The following is a 23,075-nucleotide window of genomic DNA, read 5'->3' as shown; positions in this document are numbered from 1 at the left end:
TTCATTTGCCTTTTGGCCTTCTGTATGTCCATTTTGGAGAAGTGTCTATTTGGGTCCTTTGCCATTTTTAAATTGGATTTGTTTATCTTCCTCTTGTTAAGTTGTATGAGTTCCCTGTAGACTTTGGAGGTTAACAGATGTATCATTGGCAAATATGTTCTCCCAGGCAGTGGGCTCTCTTGTTATATTATTAATGATTTATTTTGCTGTGCAGAGCTTTTTATGTTAATGTAGTCCAAATTGTTTATTTTCTCCTTAATTTCTTTTGTCCTAAGACCATGGTCAGCAAACTGCGGCTTGCGAGCCACATGTGGCTCTTTGGCCCCTTGAGTGTGGCTCTTCCACAAAATACCATGGCCTGGGCGAGTCTATTTTGAAGAAGTGGTGTTGGAAGAAGTTTAAGTTTAAAAAATTTGGCTCTCAAAAGAAATTTCAATTGTTATACTGTTGATATTTGTCTCTGTTGACTAATGAGTTTGCCGACCACTATCCTAGGAGATGTATCCGTAAACTTATTGCTATAAGAGATATATGATATTTTGCTGCCAATGATTTCTTCTAAGATTTTTATGGTTTTACATCTTACATATAAGAATTTTATCCATTTTGAGCTTATTTTTGTGTATGGTGTAAGTTGGGGGTCTAATTTCTTTCTTTCTTTTTTTTTCTTTTTGCATGTATCTGTCCAATTTCCTCAATAAATGGTGTTTGCCTCCTTTGTCAAATATTAACTGAGCATAATAAATTATAAACTGCAGAGCTTAGGCAGGTCTGAAGTCTGTATTTTTCTACCCTTGAGACATTCTTGCTTCCCATAAGTTTATTTTATGCTTTTCTTTGTAACTCCTTGAACAAAAAGTGCCCAGTTTATAATTTTCTTTCTCCTTGACTCTCGTTCCATGTTATAGGTGTTAATATACAGCATTCTTATGTTTATTGTTTTCTAAGTCTTCTGTAATTATGGCTTTTAACATTTAGGTTCAAGAAGTATTTAATTAAAATATTTTAAAATGTTGATGTGGCTATTTTTCTTCTTTATATTCTTTTTGAAATCACATTTTAGGTGGGAAGTATTGTAACCATGGATTGTAGCATCTGAATCATCTCCCTTTGAAAATTAATTGAGGTTTTCTTTGTGGTCTAAGGTATAATTATTTTTTCTTAATAAATAGGCTCTGGCAATTAAAAGGGCAAGTTTTAGAGAAAAATTTAATAAAAACTTATCAAGTTCTCTGAAATCAGAAAATATAATATGCACCAGGTTTATCAAAAATTAACAGCATCATTTTAAAAAGAGTAATGATATAAACAAACAACAGAAAATAGTTAAATAGATAATTTTAATTTATATCTAATAGAATATTATGCAACTATTAAAATTAATGGTGTAAGAACATTATAAGTGATGAAAACAGATTGTAAGAGTATACAAAGTATGTTAATAAATACAACTCAATTTTCTCCATAATTTCCCAAAGAATAGATAACATATTTAATCACAATAACTCAAGTTTTAATTTGAGAACAGTACATAATAGCAACAATGAAGAATACAATATGATATAATCTAATGAAATGAGATGCAATTCTGGTTCTTCTCTTTTACTCTTCCCCTTCCTTTTTCTCTTCCTCCTCCTCCTCTTCCTCCTCCTCCTTCTCCTCCTCCTCCTTCCTGATGAAGGATAGACTAACAGTTGAACATAGCAATGTCGAACAAGGAGCACACTAGTTTAAAATAAAGAGATCTATGGTAAATAGAATTAGCCAAGATCCTCAGGGAGAGGTTTAGATTTCCATTTGAACAAAATTTGAAGGAAATATTTAGAGTGTGATGAAGGAGTGAGGTGATAATGGACCATTAATTTCAGAGGACATATGGGAATGGTTTCAGAATTTGAGCAAGGATGGTAAATGAGAGAGAATACCAGTGGTACAAAGACATCTGAGGATTAGTGTGAATGACATAAGATGTTACCTGAGAATAAGAGAGCATTATTGAGACTAAAACAATAGGATAAAATATATTCAAAGATTAATTATGATATGTTCAAGGCAGATTGTAGTGTTTGGGTCAAGATTTGGGGAGGGGTGGATATCTCTAGAGCTTTCTCTCTTTATGGCAAAGATGGTATAAATAATCAGCAAGAATGATCTTAGACCCTATATGCCAAGTCACTCAGACTTCCCTTTGCAGAAGGAGAGATCTTATTCTAGGTGTGTGTGCACTATCTTGATGGCTTATGAAATTCTGGAGAAGCTAGGTGTAACATTGATCTCACATAACACTCTTTATTGTAATTAAGTTGTGCCTGCATGTGTGCGTATATGTTCATATGTGAAAATATCTATGGACTTACACTCTCTCTGACTGTAACTTTGTTAAATTCTCAAAGTGATATATTGAAAGCCTCTGTAATTTTTTCCAGAAATTTCTCAATTTATTCTTTGCCTTTTATTCAGATATCATTTATTTTCTTTTAACTTTATCAAGCATATCAATATCATGAGTTCAATTGCAATTGCTGAATTTGAATAGTCTGTAGGCCCTATACCTCATGAATATGTGGAATTAAAATCTCAGAGAAATCATTTTTGCATTCCTTTAAAACCCTGCCTTTATAAGATTTTTCCTATTAAAATTACTTCCGTATCTTTACTACTTACGAGGGATAATTCACTATCCCTTTTTTTCTCCTCCATTGATGTGCCTGAACCTATTGCTTGCATGTCTTAGTGAACTTGCTCTGAGTATGGCTTCATTGGACTATTATTTTATTGTGTTGTTTTATGAAATATTGGTTACACTAACAAATCATTTGTAGGTAAAGCTCTTGGTTTTGCTTTGTTTATGTTTTTGTTTTTTTTTAAATTTCAGGAATATTTTTCTCTTTTATGACGTTAGTATTTTCCTTGTACTTTATTCTTGCTTTGGGATATCAAATTAGGAAGTGTTAGCTTGACTCTATTCCTCAAACTAATATAAACTATTATTTAAACTAATGTAAAAATTATTTATGCTTAGTGCTTACACTATGTGCTGGGCAGAGTTTTCCATCTCTGGAATGTGGCAGTAAATAAAACAAATTATAATTCTCGCTAACTATGTGCTTTATAATGAAATGGATGAGGCAAGGTGGAATGGGCGAAGGATATAAAAATAACAAAACAATCATAAAAGTATTAAATGTAATGGCGTGTTAGAATGTGACAAATGTTATAAAAATAGAGTAGGTTGAAGGAAATCAGGACTGTGAGAGTGAACAGTGGGTTGTAATTTTATATATGGCTTTTGGGGCAAGTCTCACAAATCATGTGGTAAACGTGCAAATACTTGGGGAAGAGCAAATTAGACAAATGGAACACCACTGCTAAATGCCTGAAATAGGGTATGACTTGTGTGTTTGAGGAACAACAGGTTCCCTGTGGCAGAAGCTACAGCAACAAGATTAGAAGGAAATTAGATCAAAGAGGCAATAGGGATGAAATAATTTAGGGCCTCCTGGGCTATTTTAAGGCTTTTCATTTGTGTTCTGAATAAAATGTGAGTATTGAATGACTTTAATAGCAAAGCAACATAATCTGACATATGTTGAAATGGATCACTCTGACTTCTGATAATAAATATGTTGGACAAAGATAAAAGCAGAGATAAATTGTACATGTGGCTATTGTACAGGGTTGGTGAAAGTAGGCTTACAGTTGTAAGTCTGCAAAAAGATTTATTCTGTCTTATTATTTATTAATTATATCACAAATTTTCATATGATCAACTGCAAACCTAGTCTTGCCAGACCTGGTATAAATTGGTACCAAAAGACGAGCATGGCTTTGATCAGAGTTGTAGTGATATAGAAAATCGTTGTATCATAATGTATTTTTAAAAGTAAATTCAACAGGAGTTCTTGAGAAATTAGCTATAGTTGAAGAGAAATAGAAGGGTCAAAGATGACTCAAACATTTTGTCCTGAGCCATTAAAAAAGGAGGAGTTGCCATCAGTTGGAGTGAAGAAGATTGTGTTGTATGCTTTATTTGTGTTGGTATTAGATACCTTAGTGGAGATGTTAAGTAGGCATTTGGACATAAGCATCTAAATTTATGGAGAGAGAGTTGATCTAAAGATACAATTGTAATTCTTGGCAAATATTTTATGGTAAAGCCATCCAACTAAATAAAATGTTGATCCACTGCATGTGGATTTAAAAGAGAGGGACAAGGACTGGCCTCTAACATACACAGTATTAAATGATTGGTAACAGGAAAAGGAATTAACAAATATCTCTGATTAGTAAATTAAGAGAATAAAATATTTATGCAATACCTTGGAAGCCAACTGAAAGTGAATAAAAAGGGAAGATAATTATGATACTTGTGTACTCATAATGGTGTATTAGATAAGATGCAAGACTCATAGTAACAGTCAGAAAATAAAATTAGGATAATGCACAGGTACCTCACAGCTGGGAGGTTCATACTGGAGCAAAGTGGAAAGAAAATATGCCCGATAAGCACTTTTTTTTGAGACTAGAATGCTAATGCCCAAAAACTTCACCTAAAATCAGTGCTTATAGATTAAGTTAGACTTTGACTGCTAACTACATTCTTGGTGGTTCTCATGTGTTTGATCTAGTGAGATTGTATATGTCTGCCTCCAAACTCTCTTCTGACAGTGAATCACTCATTCTCTTGAAATACTTTGGAAGGAAAAGCATTGCTAAATAAAAAATTCTTTGCATCAAATTCTAGAATTTTGTTTCCTCTGGTTAACACTCAAATTCCTCCAAGTTTATCTTATTTCTGAAAATAGGATGTATGATATCATGTAGAAATCTTGACATTTCATCACTGTCATTAATACATTCTGTTAAATTTTTGCTGTTTCCCTTCAACAAATGGAACTTGACCTTTGAGGTGAGTCAACCTCTTTTAAATCTTCCTTTAAAAATTAATACAACTGAGTTCTGTGAGATAAAATTTAGCTCCTGGGACAGTACTTTCCAGCAATTTTTAGGGCCTAAGATAGTAAATCAATTGCTGTAAACCACCACATCAACATATAAAAAATATCATATCATATCATTTGATGATCAGACATTTCACAAAACCCAACAACCATTCATGATATTTTTAAAAACTCTGAAAACTATAAATAGGAGATAACCATCATGATTTAATATAAGAATCTACAAATGCCCATATCTTACTTAATGTTGAAAACCTGCATACTTTCTCCCTAACATTTGTAGGAAGGCCAGGATGTTCTCTTCACCACTCTTATTTAACATTATATTGGAAGTTCTAGCAAGTACAATATAACAAAACAATAAAATATAAAGGCATAAATAATGGAAGGAAAAATATAAAATTATAGACAACTACAGATGACATGATGGTCAATGTAAGAAATCCCAGCCCAGCCATTATGGTTCAGCAATTGAGCATCTACCCAGGGACCAAGAGATAATAGCTTTTTTAAAAATATATTTTTATTGATTTCAGAGGTGAAGGTGAAGAGAGAGAGAGGGGAGGAGAGACAGCATGTGCCCCTAACTGGGAATCAAACTGTGACCTCCTGGTTCATAGGTCAATGCTCAACCACTGAGCCATGCAATAGATTACTGCTTTGATTCCAGTCAGGGTTGCAGGCTTGATCCAGTAGGGAGTATGCAAGAGGCAGCCAATAGATAATTCTCTCTCATCATTGATGCTTCTCTCTCTCTCTCTCTCTCTCTCTCTCTCTCTCTCTCTCTCTCTCTCTCTCTCTCTCTCTTCCTCTCCTAATGTTATTTTCCACAAAAACCAATGGGAAACATTCTGTACAGTAAGGGTTAGATACCATTTGTCAAGTAGGACTCACTTTTATCCTGACAATAAGACTGGTTGTTCCATCCTATTTATATTCCACTTGCCCTAATGTTATACACTCTTTAAGGTCCACATGTTGTCCAAACATTTCAGATAGTTTTGTTAACTACTCAATTTCACATTACCACCTGACATCCTATAGAATATATTTTTCCCAGTAGATTGTTAATTTCTATTTACTACTAGAGACACAACTGAAAAACGTGGAAACCTGGAGTAAAACAACATTTGCAGTTCAGTCTTCTTTTTTTCCTATCACTGTAGCCAACATTGTTTCTATTGGTTCAAAATGACAATTCAGCCCTGGTCAGTGTTTAGAGCATCAGCCATGTACTGAAGTGTCACAGGTTTGTCCTGGTCAAGGATAAGTACCTGGGTTGCAGGTTGGATCCCTGGCCTGGTCAGGGCACATGTAGGAAGCAATCAATCAATGTTCCCCATGTTTCTCTCTCTCTCCTCTCTCCCGCTCCACCTCCTTCCCATCCTTCCACTCTTTCTAAAAATCAATGGAAAACTCATCCTTGGGTGAGGATTAACAAAATTTAGTTTTTTAAACAACAAAGTAAGGTTACCCCATTGCAGTCGTTTATAATGACTATTTTTAAATTATTAATGGATTTTTCCAACAAATAAAGTATAATACTAAATCACATTCTATAAAACAGACATAATTAAAGATATCCTGGTATAAAACTAAGTAGAATTGAAGAAGACCTGAAAGAGCTTCATTCCCTTTTCTTTGTGTTTCTTTTCAAGGAGATATTTAATGCCCTTGGATTTCTTCACACAGTATAAAAAGGGAATGAAGGACTAGAACATAAGGAATCATGAACACCAATAAGCTATATTAATATTCCATAATTACTTGATTGTATATCCTATCAGTTTAAAAAACAAGTCTTACGCCATTATAGTTCTATTTACTTATAAATTATACTCATGTACCACTATATTTGCATAGTGTATATTGTACATAATATACAAATGTTTGAATAAAAACATTCAAGTTTTACATTAAAAAACTAAATATAAATTCAAGCTCTTTAACATTTTTTCTAGCACAGTGATGCATGTTCTTGCACACCATGTGGTTAGCTTACATGAGACTTCAGAGACCATTACTCTAGATCAGTGATCCTTAACATCCTGTCTCAGAAATAGATGCTTCGTTCGTGATAAAATTCATAATGGTATGTAGTGAAATAAAATAAGAACAATGTGATAAAATGTTAATAAAGGTAAAGTAATTACACTTAAAGGATAATCCTTTGCTCTGAAGTTACTTCATTTGTTTAGTTTAACATATTAGATACCAGTGTCTTATTTTCTGTGTACCACTGACCACGTAATGTGTGCATATCGTCCAAATTTTTAAAGTTAATACTCTGTTGACTTCCAAAGTCTGAGAATTAAAGTTTTGCTGGAAGTTATCCTATATAATAAAACTCTAATATGCAAATTGACCGAACCATGGAAAAACTGGTCACTATGACATGCACTGACCACCAGAGGGCAGGCACTCAATGCAGGGACTGCCCCCTGGTGGTCAGTGCACTCCCACAGGGGAGCGCCGCTCAGCCAGAAGCTGAGCTCACAGCTGGCGAGCACAATGAGCACAATGGCAGTGGCTGGAACCTCTCCCACCTCCGCCGCAGGCGGGCTGTAAGGAGCGAGGGATCCCAGAATGCAAGAGGATGCAGGCCAGGCTGAGGACCCCCCCACACACACCTGAGTGCACAGATCACATGCACCAGGCCTCTAGTTATATATATATGTAAAATAAATAGAATGAAGTAACACATGTGAAGCTGATGAAGTTTTCATTTGGATAATAACTATACCTACATTCTGAATAGATCTTCATCATGTCATAGGCCAGTGGCACAGTTGTTCTACATGGTAACTAATGAGAAAAGACTTTGAAAATGAAGCCTGGTTATGGAAGTTTCCTCAGGGAACAACTTACTGGTGTCATTTCATGGGTCCTGTTCCACCTGAAATAGAAAAGAGACTCTCTATAAGAAATTAAACACATACACACAGATACACGCACACACACACACACACACACACACACACACACAAACACACACACACACCACTTCTCACTGGTAATGCTATATCATTTGTGAGTATTTTTTGGGAAGAGCAAATACACCTATAGTAAATATGACCAAAGATGAGAATAGTCAATTAGCAGTCATCTTAATTCAGACATAGTCATAAAACTGAAAATCTAACTTGGAAAGCACATGCTACAGGGATCATAATTGGGAATTAAAGATTTACCTTATTGGCTATCTTATTAACAGGACCCCAGTGTTTTCACTCACCCACTGCACTAAACTCCAATGTGAAAAATGAAGGCAGAGCTGCTCCTTAGAAATTCTGCTCACACGTAATGTGTTAAAATTTTGAAGTCTTGTTCTCTGAACCTTAAGTAGTTCATTGACACTACTTCACTAGGTCATGCAAACAGAAATACACATTCTCTTGAAATATCAACTTGTTAAAAATATTTTAGCATATAACTCTTGTTTTCCAACATTAACAGGCAATTATTTTCTCCATTTGACACATTTAATTTTGAGTAAATGCTTAAATATATACCCAATACCAAAAAATGCATAAAAATATTTAGGACTAAATTTGTTTTTTCAATTGTGGAATCTACTTATTCTGGCATAGGAGGGTCTAAGAAAAAAGCAAAACATAATTGGACTGATCCCTACTAAGTAATATGTGAATAGTGCCAACTCAAGCAAACCCTAATAGTCAACATAACACAGGGCCTTAATTCCTCTGTAAAACTATCATGGGAAAATAGAAGTTTTCAGATTATCTATTTTAAAAGCATCAATTTAGTATTTCAGGTATTCTCAGCTAACAGGTAAGCATGGTGAGATATAAAGCAGAATTAAAACTTAGCACTTCAAGAATTTAAGGTATTATTTTCTATATGCACCATCAACCTCCCACCAATACCTACATAGTCTATGAAAAGTATAAAAAAGTGACCACCTAATAAATCGTATATTATGTTGTTCAAAAAAGAGGTATCAGAATACAGAAGAGGTGAAGTAGGAAGGCAGTAGGGAAGTTTTCCTAGGGGAAGTACAACTTAAAAGCAACAGACAGAATGAGGGTCAGTTTTCAAGGCGTGCTCTGTCCTGATCTCTGGGCTATCAAGCTTTGCAGTAACTTTGGCTATACAGTGTTAGAAGACATGGCCTGCAGCTTAATTGTGATGTGAATGGAGTTTTTCAGGCATTGTACCATCTATGCTTTAAATACTCTCTTCCTTTCAAAGCATCACAAAAGATTGGCCTTTCTTTGTGAGAGAAGAGTAATACCCTCAAGAACTTGAAAAGAAAGATATCAAACTCATAGGAGTCTATATTTAAAAAGACCATTTCTCTCCTGAATAGCTGCCCAGCATCAGTCGTGCTCAGTGAAAGTGATATTGTCTCCCCTTTTCTAACCTGAACAGTTTGTTCAGGATTCCTCTGTAAACCTTTGCAGGAATTGTGTGTGTGTGTGTATGCGTGTGCATGTGTGTATTTGAGATTGATTTTCTAGTTGGATGATGAATAAATTATCTTGTTACTTATATATGCAAACCAACACCTATAGAGTATTTCAGTGTCATGATTGACTTTCAATCAAGATATTTAAATTAGATGAATACTATTACATTTAAAATATATAAATTGTAAAGATTTGCTAATGAATCCATCATGAAAGACAAAATTACCTAATATTAAATGTAGACCATTTTGACACAGTTGCTTGGAGATTCATAGGAAAAATCAATAAGAATGAGAAGAGATTGTATACTTATCTACATGCAATAAAGACTGAGAAATGTCTCCTGTATGGATATTGGATCAGAGTTCTTCGACAAAAGTAAAATTCCCCCCTTTTTAAGTGGCCTATGCAGAAATAACACTTGGAAGACATTACCAGAAATTAGGAAATAGAATACTGACTTTACAAAATATAAATCAAAATGAAGCCTAGAGAGGTAAAAAGAAAGACAAGCAAACACTCTTCCAGAGCCACAAAGTTAAAATGCATCTTTATAGGTGAGGCTGGTACTTTAAATTCAGAAATAGCAATTTAGACTATCTTTTAGAATGGTATACAGGTACTCTGCAATGTTAGCTATCCAACAGTGTTATTTTGATAGTTGTTGAAAGTATTCTTAATTCCATTGAATATCTGTATGAATTTTAGAATAAGCTTATCAATTTCTACTAATAAGCTGGGATTTCACTGGAATTTTGTTGAATTTGTAGATCAATTTGGGAAGAATTGCTATCTTAACAATACTGAGTGTTTCACACATGAAAAGGGTAAATTTCTATACTGATTTAGAACTTCTTCAATTGTTCTTAGCATAGTTTTCTAGTGTTCAGATCTTTTTCACTATTTCTCTGATTTACCCTTATGTATTTTCTATTTCTGATGTAAAGGCAATTTAACTTTTATGAACTAATCAAGATAGACTGGCAATGGAATGTATGCTCCTTTGGGAATATAAGTAATAAATAATAAAGGAAGAAAGATAATTAGAAATTTTGAAATGGCAATGAGAAAACAGGTAGAGAGAAAAGAAGGCAATTTGGGACAGTATCTGTATTTAGAAATAACAGTCCAAGAAGATATTATAAGGACAAATACAAATTAAAAACAAATAAACAAACAAACACAGACATAATTTCTCCTTTTGAAAATAAGGGAAGAGTTTCCTTCCCCTTTTGTCAGAACATTTACCTTAGAAAACATATAAATATAATGTTAACCTAAAAATAAAAGGCCAAAGTGAGAGGCAAAAAGCATTTATTTGAGGACCAAAAGAATAGCTATTTGGGAAGCTCTGATTCAGGCAGAAACCCAAATAGTGTTCTAATTAGGGGGTAAAGGCCAGGGATTTTTATGAAAATTGGAAGGGAAATAATTCCATAAGTACTAAAAGGGATCTCTATTGATGTTAATAAGTCAAGGATGAAATTTCTGTAGTTGTCCAAACAAGCTATTCCTGAGCTATAAATGGTGGTGCCAATTCTAAAAAATGTCTTTAATTTTTAGTTCGGTAGTCAGAATGTTTGCTTTTCTGTTAGCTTTGCAAACAGTTTTTGGAAATTCTATGTTGGTTTGGCCCAGTCCAAATGTTATTTTGTCCAATTTAAGCATTCCAAAGGTTTGAGAAGTAAGACATATCAGGCAGTTCCTCTGGGATAGCAACTCTGACTCCATTTTGAAGTGGCTTCATTTATATTATTTTTCACAGCAAGTTCATTCATTCTCTGTCTCTTTGAAATTTATATTTCAGAAAATAAATGTCATTTTTTTAAACTTTGGGTTCTTGAAATAGCTTCCACAAGAACTGAAACCCATCTTTTCAAAAATATAAACACTTTCCTATTTCCAAGTTTCTGTGGGATTATAGGAAATTTTTGTGGATATCTTAAACATTGCGGACGGATCGCGAGAATTCTCGTGTTTCAGATTACACAGTGTTTTTTACAAAGTATACTTTAAAAAGATATTAGCTTGTAAGAATATGTAATAAATAACTTCAAAATGCAATGGGTATTTAATTTTAAGGCGTGCCTTTAACATTTATGTAAAACGTTTTTTGTCCTCGTTCAATAGAAATTTATCTGGTCACTGGGTAAAGCTAGCAATAAAACTACTGGTCCGCAATGTGTTAAGTTGTAAAAGTACCTCTAGTCATAAAGATATGAGTTTTTTGTATGTTTGTTTTCTTTCTGTGGAAATTGAGTTAAGTAACATAGATCATCACCTCAATTATCAGATAAGTTAGGATGCACTATATGTGACCAAAGATGTTGTTAGCCCCTCTTACTTGAGGACTAGTTATTATTTACCTCTAGAACATACATGTAATGGGTTGCATCTATTTGTCTGTATAAAAGGGTGAGATTACTTCCTGTCTTTGCAATCTCTTAGAGCAGGGGTGGGGAGCATCTAGCCCAAGGGCTATAAGGGCCACAAAATCATTAGGTCTGGCCCTGTCAAGGCATTAGGGGTGACTTAATTAAATGTTTGACCAAATATAGCTGGCTAATTTTTAAGTTGATAATTTTGTATGGCTCGCAAATGATGTTATAAATATCCAAATGGCCCTTGGCAGAAAAAGTTTCCCCATTCCTAGTGAGATTGCCTGTGATGTGTATCCCATTCTGGTTTAACGTTTATTTAACAGTGAAAATGTTCTCTTTCTCCACCAGCATTGTGAACACAATTTCTGGGTTGTAAAAAGTTTTTAGTTTTTTAAAATTGTATTTCTCCAACAATATACAAAAGATATATATATCTTTTGTATATTGTTGGAGAAATACTCCAGCATATATATATATATATATATATATATATATATATATATATATATATATATATATATATATATATATATATACTAGGGGCCCGGTGCACGAAATTCGTGCACTGGGGAGGGTGTCCCTCAGCCCAGCTTGCACCCTCTCTAATATGGGACCCCTCGGGGGATGTCCAACTGCAGGATTAGGCCCGATTCCACACAGGAATCGGGCCTAATCCTGCAGTTGGACATTCTTCTCACAATCCGGGACTGCTGGCTCCTAACCGCTCACCTACCTGCCTGATTGACCCCTAACTGCTCCTCTGCGGGCCTGATTGCCCCCAAATACCCTCCCCTGCTGGCCTGATCACCCCCAAGGCTTTTATTAGTATAGATATGACCCTGCACAGAAAATTTTACTAACCCTGCTTTACAATAAGGGCTTGACGATTGAATCATTAGGACCAGACACCAAGATTTCCTTTCTTTGAATAGTGGAGGGAATACTTACCTTGTCTTTAAGTTGCCCGGAAATTAAAATGAGATAATGACTTAGAAAAGTATAAAAGCATCACATAAAGACAACTGTCTTTTTAATGAAGTGGCAAAATGAAAAACACTTTTTATTCTCCCCTTCCTTCCTTTACAGCTTTTATTTAAACTTTGAAATTTATAAAAATTTCACTCCAATTTTCATTTCTTTACATTCAACATTATTTTGTATTGGTTTCAGGTTTTATATTAGTTACAGAATAGTGGTTAGACAATCATATACTTTACAAAGTGTTCCCCGATATTTCTAGTACCCACCTGGCATCATACCATCATTACAACACTATTGACTATATTCCCTATTTAAGTGACAATGGGTTTACAGGTTCCTTTCAGTCTTTCTTTTGTGTTTTTTTGTCCGTCCTTTTCTTTCTCACTTCTTCCCTCATTTTCTTTATATAATATCTCAATTGGCCATCAAAGCTCAGTGAAGGCACTGGGACAGGCTTCATCCATTTTACAGACCAGGAAACTGAGGCCAATTCCAGTTGGCTGTGGAACTTGACTCAGGAAGCCCTCAGAGCACACAGGAAGCCCTCAGAGCCATGCTCTTTGCTCTTCCTAAGGGCAGCGGCCCAGCAAACAGAACAAACCTTCCAGTCAGGCTTCCCAGCCTCTTTCTCAAGCACCTCTTCATTGCAGATGCTCCACATTCTTTCCTCTCCCCCCATTCTTTACTGCCCCGCCTTCTCCGAAGCAGGTGGAAGGCGTCCCACTCACTGCCTAGGCATGCTCTGCTATGGGGCAGGGTGTAGCGAGCTTGCTTTTGGGTGAAGGCAGGAGCAGTAGTCACTGCCTCTGAAGTGTGAAGGCCGCCTGAGCGAGGCCCATTAGCACTGGGAGCTTCTCTGAATCACCTCAGTCAGTCCAGTACCCTGCAGTGCAGCACCCCTCCACTGAGGTGGCTCCATCCCTCAACCCCCGCCTCAGGAGTGAGGGTCCTTGCCCCTCTGCCAGGAGTCCTTCCATGCCCCTTGACCCCTGGCTGGGCCCACCCACATCTTGGGGGCACTATAGAACCTCCGTCTCTCTGCAGATGAAGCAGATCCCTGCCCTAGGTCTCTGCAAAGCTATGAATCTGTGGCCAGAGGCCTGGTCTGGGTCTCAGCAACCACATGCCTGCAATGTTCCCAGGGACCCTGGGAGGGGCTGGGCGAGTCCTGCCACGCCCAACCTAGGGTGGCGATGGCCCCCGGATGCCCCCGGAACGCATGGCTCCGCCCGAATCGCCCCCCCAGGGTGGCGATGGCCACCCGGGACACCCGGCAGCGCCTGGCTCGGACAGGACACGCCCCCCGGGTGGCGATCGCCATGCTGACACCCCGGGGAGCGCCGGGCTAGGCCCGGACCCGCCCCCCCGGGTGGCGATCCCCATGCTGACACCCCGGGGAGCGCCGGGCTCGGCCCGGACCCGCCCCCCCGGGTGGCGATCGCCATGCTGACACCCCGGGGAGCGCCGGGCTCGGCCCGGACCCGCCCCCCCGGGTGGCGATCGCCATGCTGACACCCCGGGGAGCGCCGGGCTCGGCCCGGACCCGCCCTCCAGGGTGGCGATCGCCACTCGGCCCGGACCCGCCCCCCCGGGTGGCGATCGCCATGCTGACACCCGGGGGAGCGCCGGGCTCGGCCCGGACCCGCCCCCCCCGTGGCGATCGCCACGCTGACACCCCGGGGAGCGCCGGGCTCGGCCCGGACCCGCCCCCCCGGGTGGCGATCGCCATGCTGACACCCCGGGGAGCGCCGGGCTCGGCCCGGACCCGCCCCCCCCCCCGGTGGCGATCGCCATGCTGACACCCCGGGGAGCGCCGGGCTCGGCCCGGACCCGCCCCCCCGGGTGGCGATCGCCATGCTGACACCCCGGGGAGCGCCGGGCTCGCCCGGACCCGCCCTCCAGGGTGGCGATCGCCACTCGGCCCGGACCCGCCCCCCCAGGTGGCGATCGCCATGCTGACACCCGGGGGAGCGCCGGGCTCGGCCCGGACCCGCCCCCCGGGTGGCGATCGCCACGCTGACACCCCGGGGAGCGCCGGGCTCGGCCCGGACCCGCCCCCCCCCGGGTGGCGATCGCCACGCTGACACCCCGGGGAGCGCCGGGCTCGGCCCGGACCCGCCCCCCGGGTGGCGTTCGCCATGCTGACACCCCGGGGAGCGCCGGGCTCGGCCCGGACCCGCCCCCCGGGTGGCGATCGCCACGCTGACACCCCGGGGAGCGCCGGGCTCGGCCCGGACCCGCCCCCCCCGGGTGGCGATCGCCACGCTGACACCCCGGGGAGCGCCGGGCTCGGCCCGGACCCGCCCCCCCCCGTGGCGATCGCCACGCTGACACCCCGGGGAGCGCCGGGCTCGGCCCGGACCCGCCCTCCAGGGTGGCGATCGCCATGCTGACACCCCGGGGAGCGCCGGGCTCGGCCCGGACCCGCCCCCCCGGGTGGCGATCGCCATGCTGACACCCGGGGGAGCGCCGGGCTCGGCCCGGACACGCCCCCCCGGGTGGCGTTCGCCATGCTGACACCCCGGGGAGCGCCGGGCTCGGCCCGGACCCGCCCCCCCGGGTGGCGATCGCCAGGCTGACACCCCGGGGGAGCGCCGGGCTCGGCCCGGACACGCCCCCCCGGGTGGCGTTCGCCACGCTGACACCCCGGGGAGCGCCGGGCTCGGCCCGGACCCGCCCCCCCTGGTGGCGATCGCCACGCTGACACCCGGGGGAGCGCCGGGCTCGGCCCGGACCCGCCCCCCCCCCGGTGGCGATCACCACGCTGACACCCCGGGGAGCGCCTGGCTCGGCCCGGACCCGCCCCCCCGGGTGGCGTTCGCCATGCTGACACCCCGGGGAGCGCCGGGCTCGGCCCGGACCCGCCCCCCCGGGTGGCGATCGCCAGGCTGACACCCCGGGGGAGCGCCGGGCTCGGCCCGTACCCGCCCCCCCGGGTGGCGATCGCCACGCTGACACCCCGGGGAGCGCCGGGCTCGGCCCGGACCCGCCCCCCCGGGTGGCGATCGCCAGGCTGACACCCCGGGGAGCGCCGGGCTCGGCCCGGACACGCCCCCCCGGGTGGCGATCGCCACGCTGACACCCCGGGGAGCGCTGGGCTCGACTGGGACACGCCCCCGCTGGTGGCGATCGCCATTCAGACCCCCGGAACTTACTGGATTGCCCGCAGCCATCTTGGTCTTCCCAAAGGCTGGATGGGCCACCTGGAGTCCCGCCCCCAGCCTCTGGCAGACCCAATCATGGGCATAGCGGAGGTGCGGTCAATTTGCATGTTTCTCTATTATAAGGTAAGATATATATATATATATATATATATATATATGCTGGAGAATTAACTACATTAAGTGGGACACACATATAAAGCCCCAAAGGAGTAAGAGCTTTATATAGTTGGAACAACTGTAATAAAATTAGTGAAGTTGATTGGCATTAGAGAAACAGAGATGAAGTTGGAAAGAGTTATATCTACCTATATTATGTAAGTATATTTCCCATAATCAGTTTATATTTTATTCCAGTTTCAATGAGTGAATGCTGAAGAGGCTCAGGCTATATCTAATTTGCATTTGCAATGATCAAATCAGCGGTTGTGTTGAGAATTAATTTAAAAGTTAAGAATGCAAGACCAATTGGTGTTGCTTTATCCTTGGAAAGAGAAGTAGTGGCTTTAAGAATAGGAAATACACATACAGTAAAAAAAAAAAAAAAAAGTGGCCAAATATATTTTGTCATTAAAGCATGAAATATAGTTTTGGAAAAGATATAAAAACAATTTAGGAACCAAAATGATCCCCTAAATTTTAACTGGAACAACTAAATACATGTTAATGAGCTTTACAGAGATAGACAAAATTTGGTAAACGTAGATTTGGTGGAGCAGAAGACAATACTCATTTTGAGTATCATTTTTTTATTCCCTTTGAACACAGTATAATATCTTATTTTTAATACTTGATTTTTCATGACATTATGATACCCTACCCTATGAATATGCTAATTCATTTGGACATCCTCTATTGTGGAATATTTTTCTATAATAAATATGTATATGAGTTGAATTTGGATTCTTTTCTAAGGGTAAATTTGTGCAGATAAAACCTTCATTTCCATGTAATGTTTCAAATGCTTTGATACTGTTGACTGTTGCCCTTCCAAACGATAATAGTAAACGCTGTTGATTAAACAAAGCTAAGTTTGTTAGACTGCTACAAAAAGGGCAACAGCCAACTGGACATAATGTCAGCAGTGTGTCAGGAGGGGGATGTGGAGAGAGTAAATTTATAGAGTTTGAATACCTGAGTTGTATGATATTAAGATGAGACTTGCAATGTGTGGAACTGGTTGAGATTAGACAGAGTTTATGATAATCTGGGTTTGGATTGATGTACAGAGGGTGGTAACGGTCTTGAAGTAATTCTCAAGCTACCTATTAGTCTTGATAAAGAAGCAATTTTAATTGGCTTACTGTCACATCTTCTAGAAGCTTGCCCTTGGCATTTTAAGATTAAGACAAGGAAATGTCCCGGTATTGGTCAATACAGGAATAGAAAACTATTGAATTTAGACCTTAATATATATTGTCAAATTACTCTTAATAAGTTTGCATCAGCTAGTGTTTTTTTCTATATTTACTCTTTGAAATTATATTGTTGTCACTGATTATATTTTTAGTTTGTTTTAGCATATGCTAATCTGAAAGTTTGTTTAATATAATCATATTTTAATGTACTACATGTGATGCATGTCTTATTAGTATAAATCTATACCTTAATAAAGTAAAAGATAAACAATAGTTGATCATTAATTAGTTGATACATAGAATTATTAAATATATACCTATGCGAACCAATCGTTAGTCTTCTGAGAAGAAATGTGATGACAGAAAGGTGTTGAAAATGAACCATCCTAAACTTCAGGGAAAATATATGAATTTCTCTTTTAGAGTCACTTTTGCAATATTTCTACTATAGCATTTCAACTGCCAGCAGGGTTTAGTGAGCAAAGATGACTTTGGCATATTTCCAAAATGAGCTCAGTATTGAATCCTTCATTTAAGGAGCTACATCACCGTTAGACAGATGATGATGGAGTCTCTTCCCAGTGGGAATACTTGGGTTGCATCTCTCACTTATCATTCTCATGAATAGTGACTATCAGAAATAGCTGTAGAAGATTGGCCAGTTTGGGCCATTATTCAAGCAAGTGCTTTCATGGCAGGTATCAAAAGAAAGACACCTAATGCTCTTAATCCTTGTGAAATATAACCTAACAGAGGGAAATTCACTTTTGTATAGAAACTTTTGCAGAGAAATGTTTTCTAAAGCAGACAAGCATTTCAGATAATGTAATACATAGGTTGGCAAAAGTAGGTTTACAGTTGTAACACAAATAAATAATACAATGATAAATAATACAAGAATAAACTATGTTTCACCTACTCACAACTATTTTTGCACCCTCCCCCCCCTCGTATATACAATACAAAAATAGTAAAATAAATGTTGTTGGGGAAAGGAGTAAGAAGTTTCAGAATATGTAAGGAAATAAAAGGTATTTACTTATGTGTATGAATTGTCTACTAATATCCATTTTTTTCTTTAGAAAAAAGTGCATGTATTCTTGTGTGGGTTTTTTTTTATATTTTATGAAATTAAATAGTACTGTATATTTAAATTGAAGAGGAACTGCCTTACGTGACTTATTTTTAGAATGCATAGCTCTCTCTTCTTGTTCCCATTGGAAATAGTCTACCTGAATGGGATGCTCACAAATCTATTCATATTTTTACAAGCTTTAAACTATAAAAAGTTCAAACAGTCCATCAGTATCTTTGAGTGCCAAACATATGGAGGGATTTTAATTAAATATGTTGTTACAAAGCTAAATAGAAAATGCTGCAGCCATAGTTTTGCTTTTCCCAGTGCAGAAATCTTTTGCCTTTTGTTCTTCATATTTTTATCTCGAAAGCCTGGCACAGAGCACTACATGTAGAGTGCTCAATTCTTTGTCGAATTTATATATAGAATTCCTAATCCAGTTGCAAAACTGTTGTTGAGAAAAAATACAATTCAAAGTAAGTAAACGATGGGTATATAAAGTATTCAGGGGGAAAAAGAACACGTTACAAGTCATTATACTTTAAATTGCAAAATAATTGCCATCAATGACAATTATTTGTTGGACTTCAGCTTTTTTATTTTGAGACACAGTATTGCTCTGCAGGTACTTAATGATTTAGCAATATTAGGATGAACTCTACTGAGGGGAGAGAAGATATTTAAATTAACATTAATTTTATATATATATATATATATATATATATATATATACACATATATATATATATATCCCTCAGATGAGTGAGCCTTCTCCCACCCTTGCCAGCCCCCACCACAGCCTATAAAGAACTGAAGAGAATTCAATAGCCTTTTTTTTTTCTTTTTTATAAAAAGGTCTGTCTGATCTCAAAGGAGAAACATTTTACAGGAATTCTCATACTTTGTTTGCAGCTGGTAAAGGTTCTTAGGATTAAAATACATGAGAAAAGCCGAATGCTCTCTTTCCCTTTTAATATGTGGAATGGATGCTCTAAGATTTTTGATAGAGTGTTCCTGGGTCCTGTGGAACCTTAAACATTCCTCAAACCATAGGAAGTTAAAAGCACAGATATCTGAATTTACACATTTACAAGGTATAGAGTGGTAGCTTTTGAGATGTGTAGAAAACTAGGAAAGAGATTAATTTAACATACTAAAAATAGCAATAGTGAAAGTCTACGCTGATGCTTTCTTTTGTCCCTTAGTGGGTGTATTTTTGTTGAGAAGGAGATAATGATATGTGGAGGAAAGTTACTATTTTGGTGAAAGTGTTCTTATTTGAGATTTATGTAAAATTGGGTCATTCATGGTTTCACTTGGCATCCTATAGTCATTTCTCAGACTCTCGCTCATGCCCTTACCCTCACCCCCAGAGTTAGCTGAACTTTGAGGTTTAAGGCCCAGTCCTTCAGAATATCAGGTCTTCCGAGACTTTGGCCCTCAACTGAAAGGAATTAGGGTCAGACTACAAAGTTAGAAGAAAAAGTCCCCACAAGATGACCCATATTTCTGACACCAACTGCAAGATTAGTGCTTTCCCCAAACCACCCTCAGATTTGATAATGTTCTAAAAAGACTCATAAGATACACTAAAAGCTGCTCTATTCATGCAAAATGCTCATTAGAGGGAAAATATACTAATTAGAACCAGCCAAAGGAAGAGACCCAGAGGGCCTGAGAGTTCCATAAGTGAGTCTCCATTGTTCTCAGGATGTGTTATCCTCCCAGCATTCATATAACAATGTACATGGGATATTGCCTACTCAGGCATTTCACCCAAGCTTCAGGGTCTAGAGATTTATGGGAAATCATTATGAAGCCATGATTAATTTATTGGCCACATGGTTGAACTCAGACTCTATGTCAATTGAAAATTCTGACAAAAGCTCTACCCTAAGTCACATGATTAGTCTTTCTGTCATGACTAGCCCAAACTTTAAGACTACCAGGTGTGGCAGCTCAATCTCTGAGTCATCTCATTAGTGTAAACTATTAGTTGAGGTCATATGGGTTCACCAAGAGTGAAAAAGGCATTCTGATCACTTAGAAATTTTAAGGGTTTAGACTCAGGTTACCACCTAGGGATTTAGGAAAAGATCAGATTTATCTTTGGGCATTCTTTTTACATCACTCCATCTCTTTCTCTCTCTTTCTCTTTTTCTCCATATAAGTCCATAAGGAACACTGAGCTCTGTTATTCTATGCCAAGGGTTCTCAAAGTGTGGTCCCTGATGCAGGAGCAGTAGTGACACTTGAAAAGTTTTTATAAATGCATCCTTGAGCCTCACTCAGGTCTACTGAATCAGAAACTCAGAGATAAGGCCAACAATCTGTTTGTAACAAGCCCTACAGGTGATTCTCATTTATGCTCAAATTTGCAATCCGATATTCTAATCGCCAAACCCGTAGTAGCCATGGAATAAGGAAGAAAAAGGAGAATCTAGAAACCTTCGCTGAGGAGTAATATCACTGAGAAACTCAGCAGTACTTGAACAGACACACCTCACTTATCTTCCTTTTTTTCAACTTGCTTCATTTTTAAAACAATTACTTAAAATTTATGTTAGTGGTAAGCATCCATGAACTGTACAGAAGTAAAGTTAATAAAATAATAATTGGGCCTTCATTGTTAATGTTGAGTTTGCATTGAGTGTTTTTGTTCTCCCAATTGAAAACAGAGACCATTTGCTCATAAGTGGAGAACTTGTATCATGTTCCTGAAACATGGGATAAATTTTTTAATAGTTCAGCTATAATCCAATCAACATAAGGGTCCATGATATGAGGCCGACAGTTTGTAGTGTAGAGTTTAATTAAGTTGGGCACTGCTGTAATTAAAGGTTTTGAGTTATTAAGGCATCACTCTGGCAAACATTTAATTTTTATCTCAATAGTGAAGTCCTTATTAAAACAGGATATTAAGACAGCTAAATAAAATTTGCTGCAGCAATGGTTTGGATTTTTAGATGTAATTCAACACAATACACAGCAGTGATTGTTTTCTTCTTAAATAAAAATGAGGACTTTTGGAAGCTCAAGAAAATGAGCTCAGTCTGAGATAAGAGAACAATTTCATTTTTAAAAAATCATATATCAGGTATAGCAAAACTTGGAGAAGACTTAATCTCCTTGCTCAGTGTTGGAAATATATCTATACTCACCCTAGATCACTGTGGTATTTTGGGTTCTCAACATTGAGGCTAAGTTTCAGGTTATTTTTGTGTCACTTGTACTATTTTAACATATTTTACATTTTCAGTTGCATCAGCAAAAGGCAGAAGTGAAGATGCATCATTAACCTATTGATTTCCAGTTTCCTCTTAGAGCTAATATTAATTAAAACATCATCTGTATTTATTTATTCATGATGGGTTCCAGATGATTTTTCTAAGTAGAAGTCTTTTTTTTTTTTTTTTTTTTCTGGCCAGTATTCCAATGCAAATTTGTTACTGAACTAAAGGAATTTATTTTCCACCTTGCATCAAAGCCCAATCAAACTCCAACAGGAGTTTGCAGTCAGAAAGTAAAAGTTGGTTAATTAAGGAAATGGAGCAATGCCCAGGGTCACAGGTAAGGTCGGGCTCTAAGTACTGGCTCCAGAAATGACTTCAGTGATGGATTATATTGGAGACTAAGGGAGTTAAGGTCCTGGTCTTTATTGATTAGTAGGCTCTAGAGTAGGGGATAGCTGATAATTGAATCTGGTCCTGATATCAGCCATAATATCACTCTGTATAGTTTCCTCAAAGCTGTGGTTGGTGGTGTCCTGCTGATTTTTAGGGTTTGGAGCTGAAACACACTAAAGCTTAGATGTTATCTCCAGTTTCACTAAAACTATCCCTGTGATCAATAGACCCAAGGCTTTGCTCTGACAGATTATTTGATGCTGACCAGAACCTCATTGTCCTGAGGACTTACTGACTAAGGGAGTGGATGTGAAATAGAGAGTTGGGTGAGAGTTAAGTGTCCTAGATGAGGCCAGTTTGTCAAAAGGAAAGAAGGAGGAAAGGTCAGATTAAGGCAGTGATGGCGAACCTATGACACGCGTGTCAGCACTGACATGCATAGCCATTTCTGATGACACGCGGCCACTGAGGCGGCTGCATGCTGAGGATGAAACATTTGCGAAATAATGTTTTTTCCTCAAAGTGACACACTACCCGAGTTATGCTCAGTTTTTTGGTGAAGTTTGACACACCAAGCTCAAAAGGTTGCCCATCACTGGTTAAGGAGTTGAATTTTCTGCTCAGTTAAGGATACGGTGATATTGTTTCTTCTCTGATACTTAGATACTTAGACTCTTAGCATGCAGAAACACAAGGCCAATATTTCTCAGAGAGAATTTTAAGAAATCCTGGTTTCAGGGATTAATCTGATATAGAGCAAACCCAAAGTTAAATTAAGTTGATAAATATTAAAATCTATATCCCCCTTTGCAAGATTCAACTTACATGATAATACATTATAAAGTATGAGAAGTCTTATGTTTAAGAAATATAGGGATATTTGTTTATTTCAACACTTTTTAAACTTAATTTACCCTGAGTATCTCCCTTCTCCTAACCATAATACTGTTCCACAGAGCACCCATCAGAAAATGCTGTCATAATAAAAAGAAAGTTAATTTAGGCATTAAGACACCCCAACTCAATCCTGCTTCATTATTTGATGTGTGAGCTTAGAGAAATGGATTATGTCTGAAGATTCAGTTTCTCATGTCTAAAA

At 39.3% G+C, this 23,075-nt stretch overlaps 1 long non-coding RNA gene across 2 annotated transcripts in view; it reads left to right on the top strand.

Moving 5' to 3' along the window:
• Positions 1-23,075, top strand: part of LOC114233714 (uncharacterized) — a 46,845-nt gene that overhangs the window by 19,030 nt on the left and 4,740 nt on the right. Inside the window, exon 1 of one of the 2 annotated variants that reach the window (XR_008558519.1) lies at positions 6,965-7,053. The exons of the other annotated variant lie outside the window; for it this stretch is intronic. This is a non-coding gene — a long non-coding RNA (uncharacterized LOC114233714). Of the gene's footprint in view, positions 1-6,964; positions 7,054-23,075 lie in introns of those variants that run through there. 2 annotated transcript variants of the gene reach the window in all.

The sequence above is a fragment of the Eptesicus fuscus genome, chromosome 16 (genome assembly GCF_027574615.1).
Source record: "Eptesicus fuscus isolate TK198812 chromosome 16, DD_ASM_mEF_20220401, whole genome shotgun sequence".
Classification (NCBI taxonomy): domain Eukaryota; kingdom Metazoa; phylum Chordata; class Mammalia; order Chiroptera; family Vespertilionidae; genus Eptesicus; species Eptesicus fuscus.
Note: the sequence above shows the minus strand (reverse complement) of the source record. Positions and strands in the feature narration are given on the sequence as shown.